We start from the raw sequence: 12469 nt of genomic DNA on the forward strand, positions 1-12469 counted from the left end.
GAAGGGATATTTAAAGTTGATGCATCATTGATTCATGAAGCTATTGTGGACGGCATAAAAGGGTGGCTTTTATGATCATGAATAGCATCGAGGGGTTGGTATTTGCTTATAGATATTCGTCATGTATAATTTTTTTGGTAAGAAGCGGTGAATTTAATAGAGGTTCGTGGCGGTGAAGGTTGAGGTGGGTGGTGGCAGTGAAGGTTGTGGGGTGGTGGTGGGAGGTGGTGGTAATGGGTTAAGAGAGATGGTGGTGGTGGTGGGTAGAGAGAGAGAAAAATAGTTTATATTTATTTTTATTTTTCAATTTTATACAATTAGTCTTGAATAATAATTCCTTACAAAATAGCCCATGGGAAGACAAAATGACAAAAATGCCCTCATGTGCAAGGTACATGACTATATTTAACCAAAAAATCTAACTGGGTTTGGCCTAAAGGACATAACGTGAGGGATTCTGAAATGTTAAGGACAAAACCAGTCAATTTTGAAGTCAAAGGACACCGCCTGCAATTCGGTACATATATAAAAGACAAAATGATACGAAACCAGACTCAAGGAATAGTGGGTGAGTGGGGCTGAAAAATAGGAAGTAACTGCTGTTTAGTTTACGTTTAAATGTGTTTCTTTGTGTTTAGTTTAGGGTAGGGGTTTTTATATTTTTAGAAAATTCAGAATTGTATTCTGTTTTGGAGACTTAATCCTTCTCGAAATGGATTAAAATCTGTAGCTGATTAGTTTAGTTTTCTGGGTTTTATCATTTGGTTCCATTGCCGGGAAATCGAATGGCACTTACAACCCGGAATTTGGCGGATCAACTAACAACCATTGCAGCAAAATTAGATGCCATTCTGGCATCTTTGAGGGACGTTGTTGACGACACAAAGCCCAGATGATCGGAGATGGCTGTAACATTGAAGAATCAGACAATGATTTTAAGAAGACGGTGGAGATGGGCATAAAAGGGACGCCAACTGATGAAGAATTGAATGATCTCAAAGAAGAACCGAAGGCTGAAGTGCTTATATAGAAATCTAGAACCGTGTATAATGCTGGTAGGATCAATGTCCCTGATTGTACTTCCCAGAACTATGACCAACTTCAAAAGGACTTCCTCTAAAAATTTATTTGTCATGAGAATGAGCATGTTGTTTTAACGCAACCACATCCTCAATTGAAAACAAATCCGGAGATCAAAGATTTGGATCCACTAAACCTCTCAAGGGAAGATTTGACCAAACGTAGGGATGCGAGGTTATCACCTAGATTTTTTGGGCCATACAGAGTCTTTGGTAAGGTGGACCCAATAGTCTATGAGTGTGCGCTTCCACAGGGCTCTTGCACCCACCCTATCATTCATATTATAACGTTCAAGGCGGCTCGTAGACAACTCCCTGCTTCATTGGATACTTCCCAGCCTACTAAAGTTCTAAACAATAATGGGGTCCAAGAAACCGGTCAAGCTATAATGGAATGGCTCATCGCTTGCTATAACAGTCAATAAATATCAGATAAGCGACTTGAGGACAAGTCCTTTCACCGGCTGGGATGTATTGATACGAAACCAGACTCAATTCAGGAAGGAAATTAGGAAAGGAATAGTGGGTGAGTGGGGCTGAAAAATAAGAAGTAACTGCTGTTTAGTTTACGTTTAAATGTGTTTCTTTGTGTTTAGTTTAGGGTAGGGGTTTTTATATTTTTAGAAAATTTAGAATTGTATTCTGATTTGGAGACTTAATCCTTCTCGAAATGGATTAAAATCTGTAGCTGATTAGTTTAGTTTTCTGGGTTTTATCACAAAACTTGTAATTTACTCTAACATAATTTATAATTGTCACGTCAAAATTCATTTTTTAAGGACATATCATGACGACTAGATTTGTTAACTGATGGTATATATTTTATTCAACCCGTATAATATATGGTTTTATTTAGTCTGTGCAATACACAAGTTTTTTAAAGAAATGATTTCTTCTTATTAGTAAGTATAACATTACATTGCAAGTTTTTTAACGACATGATTTCTTTTTATTAGTAAATATATAACATTATATTTATTCAATTTGTGTAATACATGAATTATAACCTAGTTAAAAAAATATATAAAAATTAAACAATAAATCTTTTTGAGTTTTTACCGTGTATCAACCATTGTTAACTTTTATGATTTACAATTTTGCTAAAAAAAATCCATGGTCCCAATTTTATTCGTAAACTTCAACCCAAAAATCAACCTCTTATTTAATACGGGTCTATAACATAATAAATGTTATATGGTACAACATAAGTATTTACTAATATGTATTATTATGGCTACTCTATGGAAGCTTTGGTCTTACAGAGAGGGTATTTCACAGCTAAATTACTTTTTGAGTCTCTGTGTTTTAGGGGTTACAACCACTTGAGTCTAAAATTAAAATGTTTAACAACCTGAGACCCTACAGCCACTTTTCTTAACTATTTGAGTACAATTTCTTAACTCCATCCACCAAGTCTATTAACCAGGAGGGTAATTTAGTCATTTACATACAAAGTACAACTCTTATATGCACAAAAGTATAAGGAACAAGTGTCTAATGCATAAATATTTTAATATTATATATAAAATAAATTATATATATTGTTATACACACCTCCACACACAAACATTTCACACACACCTGTCCATTCCTCCTTTTTCTCTCTCTCCCTCTCTCTCATTTAGACCCCTACCACCACCATTAACACCACCGCACTACCACTACACCACCACATATCTGTTTCCCCAAATACATCTCTGACATAAACCTATCCTCACCATTCACTGGCGATACACCACTACCGTTAACTCCAATGTCAACTTCGCCGTTAACTGCGGCACCACCGCCAACACCACCACCGCCGCCACCGCTGCTTTTAAGTGAGTCAAACAAAGTGGAATAATAATGTAACGACTCGGTAAATCGTTCTAGAAAACTCGTTCCATTGTGATTCGCCTCCTGCTCCACCACCGTGAGAATCCCTGGCGACATTTGTTTCACTGCCGATAACACTTCATCAATAGCACCAGATCTAGCTAACAACTGATGAAGTTCAAAAACCAAATTAACCGCCAAAACTTGGTTGTTTCGTAGATCGAACATAGAAGGTTCCAGATCTGCTAAACTTCCAGTGGTTTAGGGTTTCAGTAGCGACTTTGATGGTGACAACAGTGGTGGTAATTTTAGGGTTCCAGTGGTGGCAGCTTTGATGGTGACAGCAGTGATGTCGTTTTAGGGTTTCAGTAGCGGCCGTTTTAGGGTTTTAGTGGTGGCGGCTTTGATGGTGATGATGGTGTTGTCGGAGGTAGGGCAATGGTGGTGGTTTATTGTGGTGATGGTGGTGTCGGAGGTGGTGTATGGCGGTGGTTTATAGTGGTGCTGGTACTCTCAAAGGTGGGGCCGGTGGTGATGGTGGTGTATGGTTGCAGCCTGCAGGTGAGGTGCTTGTGGTTGCTAGGAAGAGGTGTTGTACGGTGGTGGTGTGTGATGGTTAGGGTGGTTCTTGGTGGTGTTTAGAGAGAGAGAGAGAGAGAGAGAGAGAAAGTGATGAGTGGGTTTGAGAGTTTGTAAAAGTGAGATAAGGTTTGTTATTTATTTATATTTTTATTTTTTAAATACAGGGGTATTTTAGTCTTTTCATTATAAACTAACAGAATATTCAAACGTAGTTAAAAAGTTGGACTCAAAATATTAGAAAAAAAGCTTACAGAGACTCAGAGCGTTAAACTTTTTGATCTTGAACTCAAGTAATTAAAATCACTATAACACATGAACTCAAAAAGTACTTTATCCTAGCAAAATAGTTGAGTAGTGCACGTTTATTTGGCTCAAGAATAGAACGAAAAGGGGCTCAAGTATACGGAACACACAGGGGGGTTTAAATGTAATATACTCTAGCTACTGGCTAGAGGGTGTTAATGAATGGAAAGTCTACCTTTACGTTAAAAAAACTAATATGTATTGTACTAGGTTATCACCCGCGAACTTCGCGGGTAGAAAAAATTACTTTATATTAATCGAGTTATATCATTAAATAAAATAAAAATACATGTTTTCAAACGTAATTTTTTTATAATTGTTTTGAATTGAAAGTTGTAGTCAATGGGTTGCGAGTAAGGTCAGAAACTTCGGGCAAGAACCGGAGGCAGAAACTTGCCTCTCTGAACGACCCATGAAACAAAAAAAAAACTTTTATTTTTTATAATAAAATATACACATGAAGTTGTTCGAACCTGCAAAACAGACTCATTTAATTAAATTTTGAAGTTAATTAAAAGTTTAAATTAGAAAATATAAACAACAAAAACTTTATTCATTAAAATATACACATGAAGTTGTTAACCTGAGCTTCACCAACATCTCTGCATCATCGACATCGCAGAGTACATCCAAAATCATTTAACATCCTAAACCTGTAACAACCACCCAGATAAGAGACTTAATCTTCCAAGTACCTCGAATGGTTTGTCGGATCGTTCAAAATCCAGTATGTTTAACGCAACTTCACGGCTCTATGAAACAATCGGCTCTGGATCTTTGGAGATTCCTCAAATAGAGATATACATTGGTCATCTACAAAAATGGTTTATTAAGGTCAGAAACATCAAGTTTTTCATAAAAGTGTCCCGAGTCAACCCAACACAGCCGTTTTGACCCTAAAAACCATGTTTGACTACCTACCCAGTATAGTCCATTTTCCACAAAATATTATTAAAAAGTATAGTATATTTTAGAAGCATGGTTACCTTATATTTTTTGTTTTAAAAATGTGGCAATTCTCTCTCTCTCTATCCTCTTTTCTATGTGTTAAATTATTCTTTTTTTTTCCTTTTCCTTTCAGTTTTTCGTTCAGAATATAATTCAGATTATAACAACCTCTCATTTTTTATACTTAAATGTGAATCTAATTGTTCAAACTTATTTGTCTACGATCAACAAAATCTCATATAACCAGTAATTTCATGCACAATCAAAGGTGTCACAATCAAACACAAACATAATTCAATCTACACATTTCTCAAAACACAATCTCTAACATCACTAACCTGTAGCAATAATTCAAAACCCTAACTAATGTCTTGTGCACTCACTAATATCTGCTACACATGTCTCACTTATTCATCTTCACAACTTCAAACACATCTTATCTAACACCTTATGCCAATCAACAAAATCTCATATATACATAAACCTTGAATATTACTCAAACACATCTTATTTAATGAATCAAAATAGAAACACATAAACCTTGAATATTACTCAATTTATGACTACTATCCCACAAAACAAAACTTTGTCAACAAATTATACTAACTTATGCAATGGTAAACCATAAAAATAACAAATTAATTTAGATGATTAGCCTTGCAGAAAACCCAAATCGGGAAAGTTTACCAGAATCGTTAACGAAAAAAGTCAGACTCATATTGGGTTACTCAAGCGGATATTAATCACGAAAAAAATCAGACTCAGATTGCCATTACTTCAAAATTTAAATTTAAAATAATGATTGACTTCAAAATTTAAAATTTAAAATCTGAAAATCAAATCACTAATATCCAATCCCGTAAATCAAGCAAACTTATTAGGAAAGTCTAACCTTTCAAATTTAAATTCAATTTATAGTTTCGAAATTTAAAATCAAACACATTAATGGCAAACTTTCAAATCTAATAAGTTCTGTTCAAACTTATTTGTCTACAATCAACAAAATCTCATATAACCAGCAATTTCATGCACAATCAAAGGTGTCACAATCAAACACAGACATAATTCAATCTACACATTTCTCATAACACAATCTCTAACATCACTAACCTGTAGCAATAATTCAAAACCCTAACTAATTTGTTGTGCACTCACTAATATCTGCTACACATGTCTCACTTATTCATCTTCACAACTTCAAACACATCTTATCTAATACCTTATGCCAATCAACAAAATCTCATACATCAATCAGCAATACAATGCACAATCAAAGACCTCACAATCAATTTCAAACATCAATCAATATACAAAATTTCTCAAGGCACAAATTTTAATATCACTAACCTAATGCACTACTACTCAATAATGTGTCGGTGCCATGAAAAAACATCATAACCTTAACTAATGTGTTAACTTACCAAGGCTCAAGGCTGTATATTTTCCCAATGTTGTTTGTCCGACGCATCGTCACAAATCTAACAACCGAGTCAATCAAATTATTAGTTAAAACCCAATAAACAAAGTATACTAATATCCAATCCCGTAAATCAAGCAAACTTATTAGGAAAGACTAACTTTTCAAATTTAAATTCAATTTACAGATTCGAAATTTAAAATCAAACACATTAATGGCAAACTTTCAAATTTAAATTTAACATAATAATTGACTTCGAAATTGAAAATTTAAAATCAAACATAATAATGGTTTATTTCAAAATTTAAATTTAGAATAATGATTAACTTCAAAATTTAAAATTTAAAATCTGAAAATCAAATCACTAATATCTAATCCCGTAAATCAAGCAAACTTATTAGGAAAGTCTAACCTTACCAAGCAAAACCAACTGACATGGTACCAATTTACAGCAATAACAAGCATATCTCTGTCCAACATAGTTGCAGCCAAAAACTCCGGACCATCCAAAATAAACACCTAATGTCAAAGCATCTCATAAAAAAACATCAGGATTTCAAAGCATTCAAAATTTAAAATCAAACACAATAATGGTTTACTTCAAAATTTAAATTTAAAATAATGATTGACTTCAAAATTTAAAATTTAAAATCTGAAAATCAAATCACTAATATCCAATCCCGTAAATCAAACAAACTTATTAGGAAAGTCTAACCTTTCAAATTGAAATTCAATTTACAGATTCGAAATTTAAAATCAAACACATTAATGGAAAACTTTCAAATTTAAATTTAAAATAATGATTGATTTCAAAATTTAAAATTTAAAAATCAAATCACTAAGGAAACATACCAAAAATATAGGATCATATTCCTCAATCAACTTTAACAACGAATGAGAGTTGTTTTTAGGATCCATAACTGCAAAGGAAGTAACCATTGTTTTAAAAAATATATAATGGTAATATATTTATAGAAACAAAGTCTATTTACAGAAACCGAATCATAATTCCGAATACAAAAATAATCTTTAACAACAGTAATCTGTTTATAGAAACAAAAACAACTTTAAAATTGAAATCAAAGGCATCTTTAAAGAATTAACAACTAACTAAATACAAAATTATAACTCAATGACTCACGATAAATCATCATCAATAATTTTAAGACATTGACATATGAAAGTTGTTCTCCCCACAATAAGGTTGCAAAATCATATGATATTTCCTATCAATCGAAACAAAAAAAAAAACATATAAGTTGCAATAACTTATTGTGTGCACAAAACTGAAAACTTAAGAAACATACCAAAAATATAGGATCATAGTCCCCAATCAACTTTAACAACGAAGGAGCGTTGTTTTCATGATCCATAACTGCAATGGAAGTAACCGCTGTTTTAAAAAAAATATAACGGTAATCTATTTATAGAAACAAAGTCTATTTACATAAACCGAATCATAATTTCGAATACAAAAATCATCTTTAACAACACTAATCTATTTATAGAAACAAAAACAACTTTAAAAAGAAATTAAAGACATCTTTAAAGAATTAACAATTAACTAAGTACAAAAATCATAACTAAATACAAAAATTTATAACTCACAAAACAAACCATAAGAACTTCAAAAGATAATCACATAAAATTTCAAATTAACACCTAAAGACAAAAATAAAAAAGAAAGACTTACATATCAAAAAACAAACAACACCAACAAAACTGAACTAACCTGTTTTTGGTCGACGAACAATTCGAAAAATATAGGATCATAGTCCTCAATCGACTTTAATAACGAAGGAGCGTTGTTTTCATTATCCATAACTGCAAAGGAAGTAACCATTGTTTAAAAAAAAATATAACGGTAATCTATTTATAGAAACAAAGTCTATTTACAGAAACCGAATCATAATTTCGAATACAAAAATCATCTTTAACAACACTAATCTATTTATAGAAACAAAAACAGATTTAAAAAGAAATTAAAGACATCTTTAAAGAATTAAAAACTAATTAAATACAAAAATTATTACTAAAATACAAAAAAATATAACTCGCAAAACAGTGCAAGATATACCTTTTCTTCAACTTCTCATAGGAACCCATTCAATAGTTCCTTGTAGGGGAATGAGTTTGAAAGAAGCTCTTCACCTAAAATTACAAAACACAAAAAGTTTGTGAGATATGCAACTCGAGTACAAAAACAATAGTCAAAGACTCGAAGCATCCCTAAAATTACAAATAATATAGTCAAAGCATCTCATAAAAAAACATCAAGATTTCAAAGCATACAAAATTTAAAATCAAACACAATAATGGTTTACTTCAAAATTTAAATTTAAAATAATGGTTGACTTCAAAATTTAAAATTTAAAATCTGAAAATCAAATCACTAATATCCAATCCCGTAAATCAAGCAAACTTATTAGGAAAGTCTAACCTTTCAAATTTAAATTCAATTTACAGATTCGAAATTTAAAATGAAACACATTAATGGAAAACTTTTAAATTTAAAATTTAAATAGAAACCTTAATTCCGGAAAAATTATCATACTAAAAATAAATCACTAAAATTTAAATTTGAGGTTTCAAAAAAAAATCATTAACGAAATTTAAAATTGCTCAAAATTTTAAATTTAAAATTTGAATTCCGGAAATAGAAATAGAAACCCTAATTCCGGAAAATAATCATACTAAAAATAAATCACTAACGAAATTTAAAATTGCTCAAAATTTTAAATTTAAAATTTAAATTCCGGAAATATAAATAGAAACCTTAAAATTTTAAATTTGAGGTTTCAAAAAACGTAACACCATTTATTTATAGAAACAGAAACCTTAATTCCGCAAAATTATCATACTAAAAATAAATCACTAACGAAATTTAAAGTTGCTCAAACTTTTAAATTTAAAATTTAAAATAGAAACCTCAAAATTTAAAATTTAAAATTTAAATTCTGAAAATTATATCACTAACATCCAATGCCATAAATTATCATACTAAATATAAATCACCATTTATTTGCTATAAGTTTAAAACAAAATAAAAAAAAAGATAAATATCAGTTTACTTAAAATATGATTAGTAATTAGAATACACATAAACGTACCAAAAATATCGGGTCATCTTCATCAATAAGCTTTAAAAATGAAGGACTGTTGTGCAAGGGATGCATATCTGAAAAATATATATGAAGGTTTTTAAAAAAATAAAACGGTAAAGTATTTATAGAAAAACAATCAATATTCCTAAATCAACAATCAATAAGCTTTAAAAGATAATTTAATCAATTGAGAAACTTCCAAATCCAAAAATAAAAAGAAACAGTTTAAAAAAATAAAAAATATTTATTTTTTAGAAACAAAATCAATATTCCAAAGACAAAAACATTATACCGGATGAAAAAATATCAGACCACTGTAAATCTTCATCAACACAATCAGAAAACATCGGACACAATCAAAACATATCATCATCAACAACAAACTAAAAGACTGTAAATAAAAATATGAGTAACATGAGAACAAAATCAAAACATCAACAAAATATCATTTCATATGATTGGAATCGGATAATGCAAAATCATCATCAACAAACAACCAACAAACAACGGAAAAAAAAAAGAAAAATCAAACAATAAGCATCTGCGGAGAAGGAGATAAAGAACAAATTTTTTATAGATTGTTGATTAAACTTACATATAACAGGTTCGATCAACAAAAAAAAACATAAAAATCATCAAAAATTCACATTAAACATTTACAATAAATAACAATCTAATATAAATTACATACCTGCAAATTATGTGGAACGATCTACAAACAAATAACAACGAAAATGATTAAGATCTGCCGAATGGGTTTTGAACAAAAAAAAGTTCCTATAAGATCTAATAACATAAATAAACAGTATAAGATCTAATTATAGATGAAACCGTAGATGAGCTTTAGGGTTTGTAAATTGAATGTGGATGAAAGATGATTGAATAACAAAATTGAGAGAAGAAACTAACCATATTGTGAAGAACTTTTGACGATTTCTCCGGTCGATTAGGGTTTTGACGGATACGAAAGACCACAAGCAAACCCTAGATATGACAAAACACATCGTAAATCATTATTAAACAGCAAACAAATCGATCTCTTCAAATCTGGAAACATGAAACAAATAGCATTTACATGAAGATGAAGAAAGCATCAAAACATTGTCGTCCTTATGAATCTCATCTGAATATGTAAGATAGTTGATGAAATCGAAAAAAATCAAAGATGTATTATATTAACAATACGAAAACAAAGAAGGAATGGCATAATAACATACCTAAGGACGATAAATCTCTAAAAAACGAAGAAGCAGATTTAGGAAATGGTATGTAGGGTTTGTGAAAAGTGAGGTTATGAGATATGGTGGTCTGGTAAAGATGATATATAGGATCCGTTTTTTAATATTGGGTGACCCGAATCACAGCCGGATCCCGCCACTTTTTTGTTAAAATCGTGAATGATGAAGGCATTTGAGAATTCCCTCCTAAACTCAAAAATATAAGTTGCCACATTAGCAAAAATGTCCCAAATCCAATGCCACCTAGCCCAAATCACATCTCATTTATATATATATATATATATATATATATATATATATATATATATATATATATATATATATATATATATATATATATATATATATATATATATATATCATTTTCTTGTTTATCGGATATGATATATATCTTGTTGTTGTAGGCACACATGCATATGTCATTAGGTTGGATGTTGGCACATGGTGTTAACCGTTTGTTAATAAAATATCTAAAGACTCTTCTTTCGATATCGTCTCAATGACCAAAATGCCTTTGTTCTACTTTCCCTTAATGGTATTAAATGTTAAAAAATATAGAATTTTTATGTAATGAGAGTTCAAAAACTAATAAGATATAGATTTAAAAGTGGAATTAAAGATAAGCTATAGATTAAAAGTAGAACTAAAGGTGTATAAAGTTAGTTATTCTAAATAAAGTTATAGGTATAGGTATTAAACTTTAAGTGATAGATCATAAGAAAACTAGTTTAAATGAGAAAACTAAAAAAAATTAAAAAAAGGCCTAGAACACACCAAATTATTTTTATATATTTTTTATTAAATTTCACTATTTTTAGTATATATAAAAATTTAAAAAATAAATACTACACATGTGTATTACTACGAAAAAACCTAAACCCCTAAATAGATCTCCCTTTACTTTAACCAATTGATTTGAGGATATGACTACTCATTGAGTATTCATGATTCTAGATTCGATTTGACAATTATAAATAGGTCTCCCTTAACTCTAAAAAAAACTATCTACAAATATAGTGACCATAATATTATAAAATAATCAAAATTAGTTGTAGGGTAACCTAAAATGATAACTACTAGTAGTTCTTACGTGTGATATTGTAAATGTTGAAGCTACGTTGACAACTTTCTGTGACTTTATAAAATAGAGAAAAGTGTGAGGAAAGACTCAAAGTTGTGACATCTCCCGTAAAAGTGTGGGAAACGAACCAACTTTAAAGAATCTATATTAAAACGTAGATAAAAATTAACACTGACTATACAATATCTTTCATTATGCGTAAGTGTCTAGACATTTTTTTTAGTTGGAATTTATTTAGATTGGAATTTGAAGTTAGTTCTTAAGATTTTCTTTCACATAGTTTATTAGAATTAGAATATGATTCAAATGATAACATGTTATAATGGAGAATTAATTAACTTATAATTGAAATGAATTTTCTCAAATTCTTTATAGATAAAAGAAATTTAACATATCTTTCATTTTGTAAAAGATTTAAGTTAAAGGAACTAGAATCTCTTGCTCCCCGTACACCTACACCAACACCAAACCTACTATAGTCATTAAGAGTGGCATTTCTGACATGATACAAAAATTATCATGTTCTAAATTGCCTGGCATAAACGGTTTATTAAACTTGATACGTCCACTAACCTGTTTTATTTTTCGGGTTTATGAAATTTTAAATTTAGGTTCCAAAGAAGATTACTTAATAGGTGTTAACATTAATGTTATGACGCTTTACTTTTTAAATTCTCTCTTAAATTCAATTTTTTAAACAACTAACACACTCTTTTAACTCTACTTCTAAATTACGCTTTTTTATAACCACTAGACTTGGACCCTCATCATCTGGAAAAGACGAAACTTTATCCAACTTCTAGGTCCCACTAGATCCCGATGGCTTTACTCTAAAATTCTTTAAACATTACTGGGATAAATTGAAGCCGTTTATAATCTCTTTATTGAGTGACTTTCATGCG

General features: G+C 30.5%; 2 long non-coding RNA genes across 4 annotated transcripts; both read right to left on the reverse strand.

Annotated features, from left to right (window-relative positions):
- Window positions 1–6585: 6585 nt before the first annotated feature.
- Window positions 6586–8297, reverse strand: LOC118492303. The gene is made up of 3 exons (XR_004893112.1): window positions 8222–8297; window positions 7877–7968; window positions 6586–6663 (listed from the first exon to the last, which is right to left on the reverse strand). It is a non-coding gene; the product is annotated as an uncharacterized LOC118492303 (long non-coding RNA).
- A 955-nt stretch (window positions 8298–9252) lies between these two features.
- Window positions 9253–10476, reverse strand: LOC110938939. Of its 3 annotated transcripts, XR_004893114.1 has the most exons (5): window positions 10466–10476; window positions 10324–10371; window positions 10158–10232; window positions 9940–9960; window positions 9253–9322 (listed from the first exon to the last, which is right to left on the reverse strand). It is a non-coding gene; the product is annotated as an uncharacterized LOC110938939 (long non-coding RNA). The 3 variants fall into 3 exon arrangements; XR_002591834.2 differs by lacking the exon at window positions 10466–10476 and having other exon boundaries at window positions 10324–10421; XR_004893113.1 differs by lacking the exon at window positions 10466–10476 and having other exon boundaries at window positions 10158–10413.
- Between the last annotated feature and the right edge of the window lie 1993 nt (window positions 10477–12469).

Source organism: Helianthus annuus, chromosome 5 (genome assembly GCF_002127325.2).
Source record: "Helianthus annuus cultivar XRQ/B chromosome 5, HanXRQr2.0-SUNRISE, whole genome shotgun sequence".
In the NCBI taxonomy this organism is placed as follows: Eukaryota; Viridiplantae; Streptophyta; class Magnoliopsida; order Asterales; family Asteraceae; genus Helianthus; species Helianthus annuus.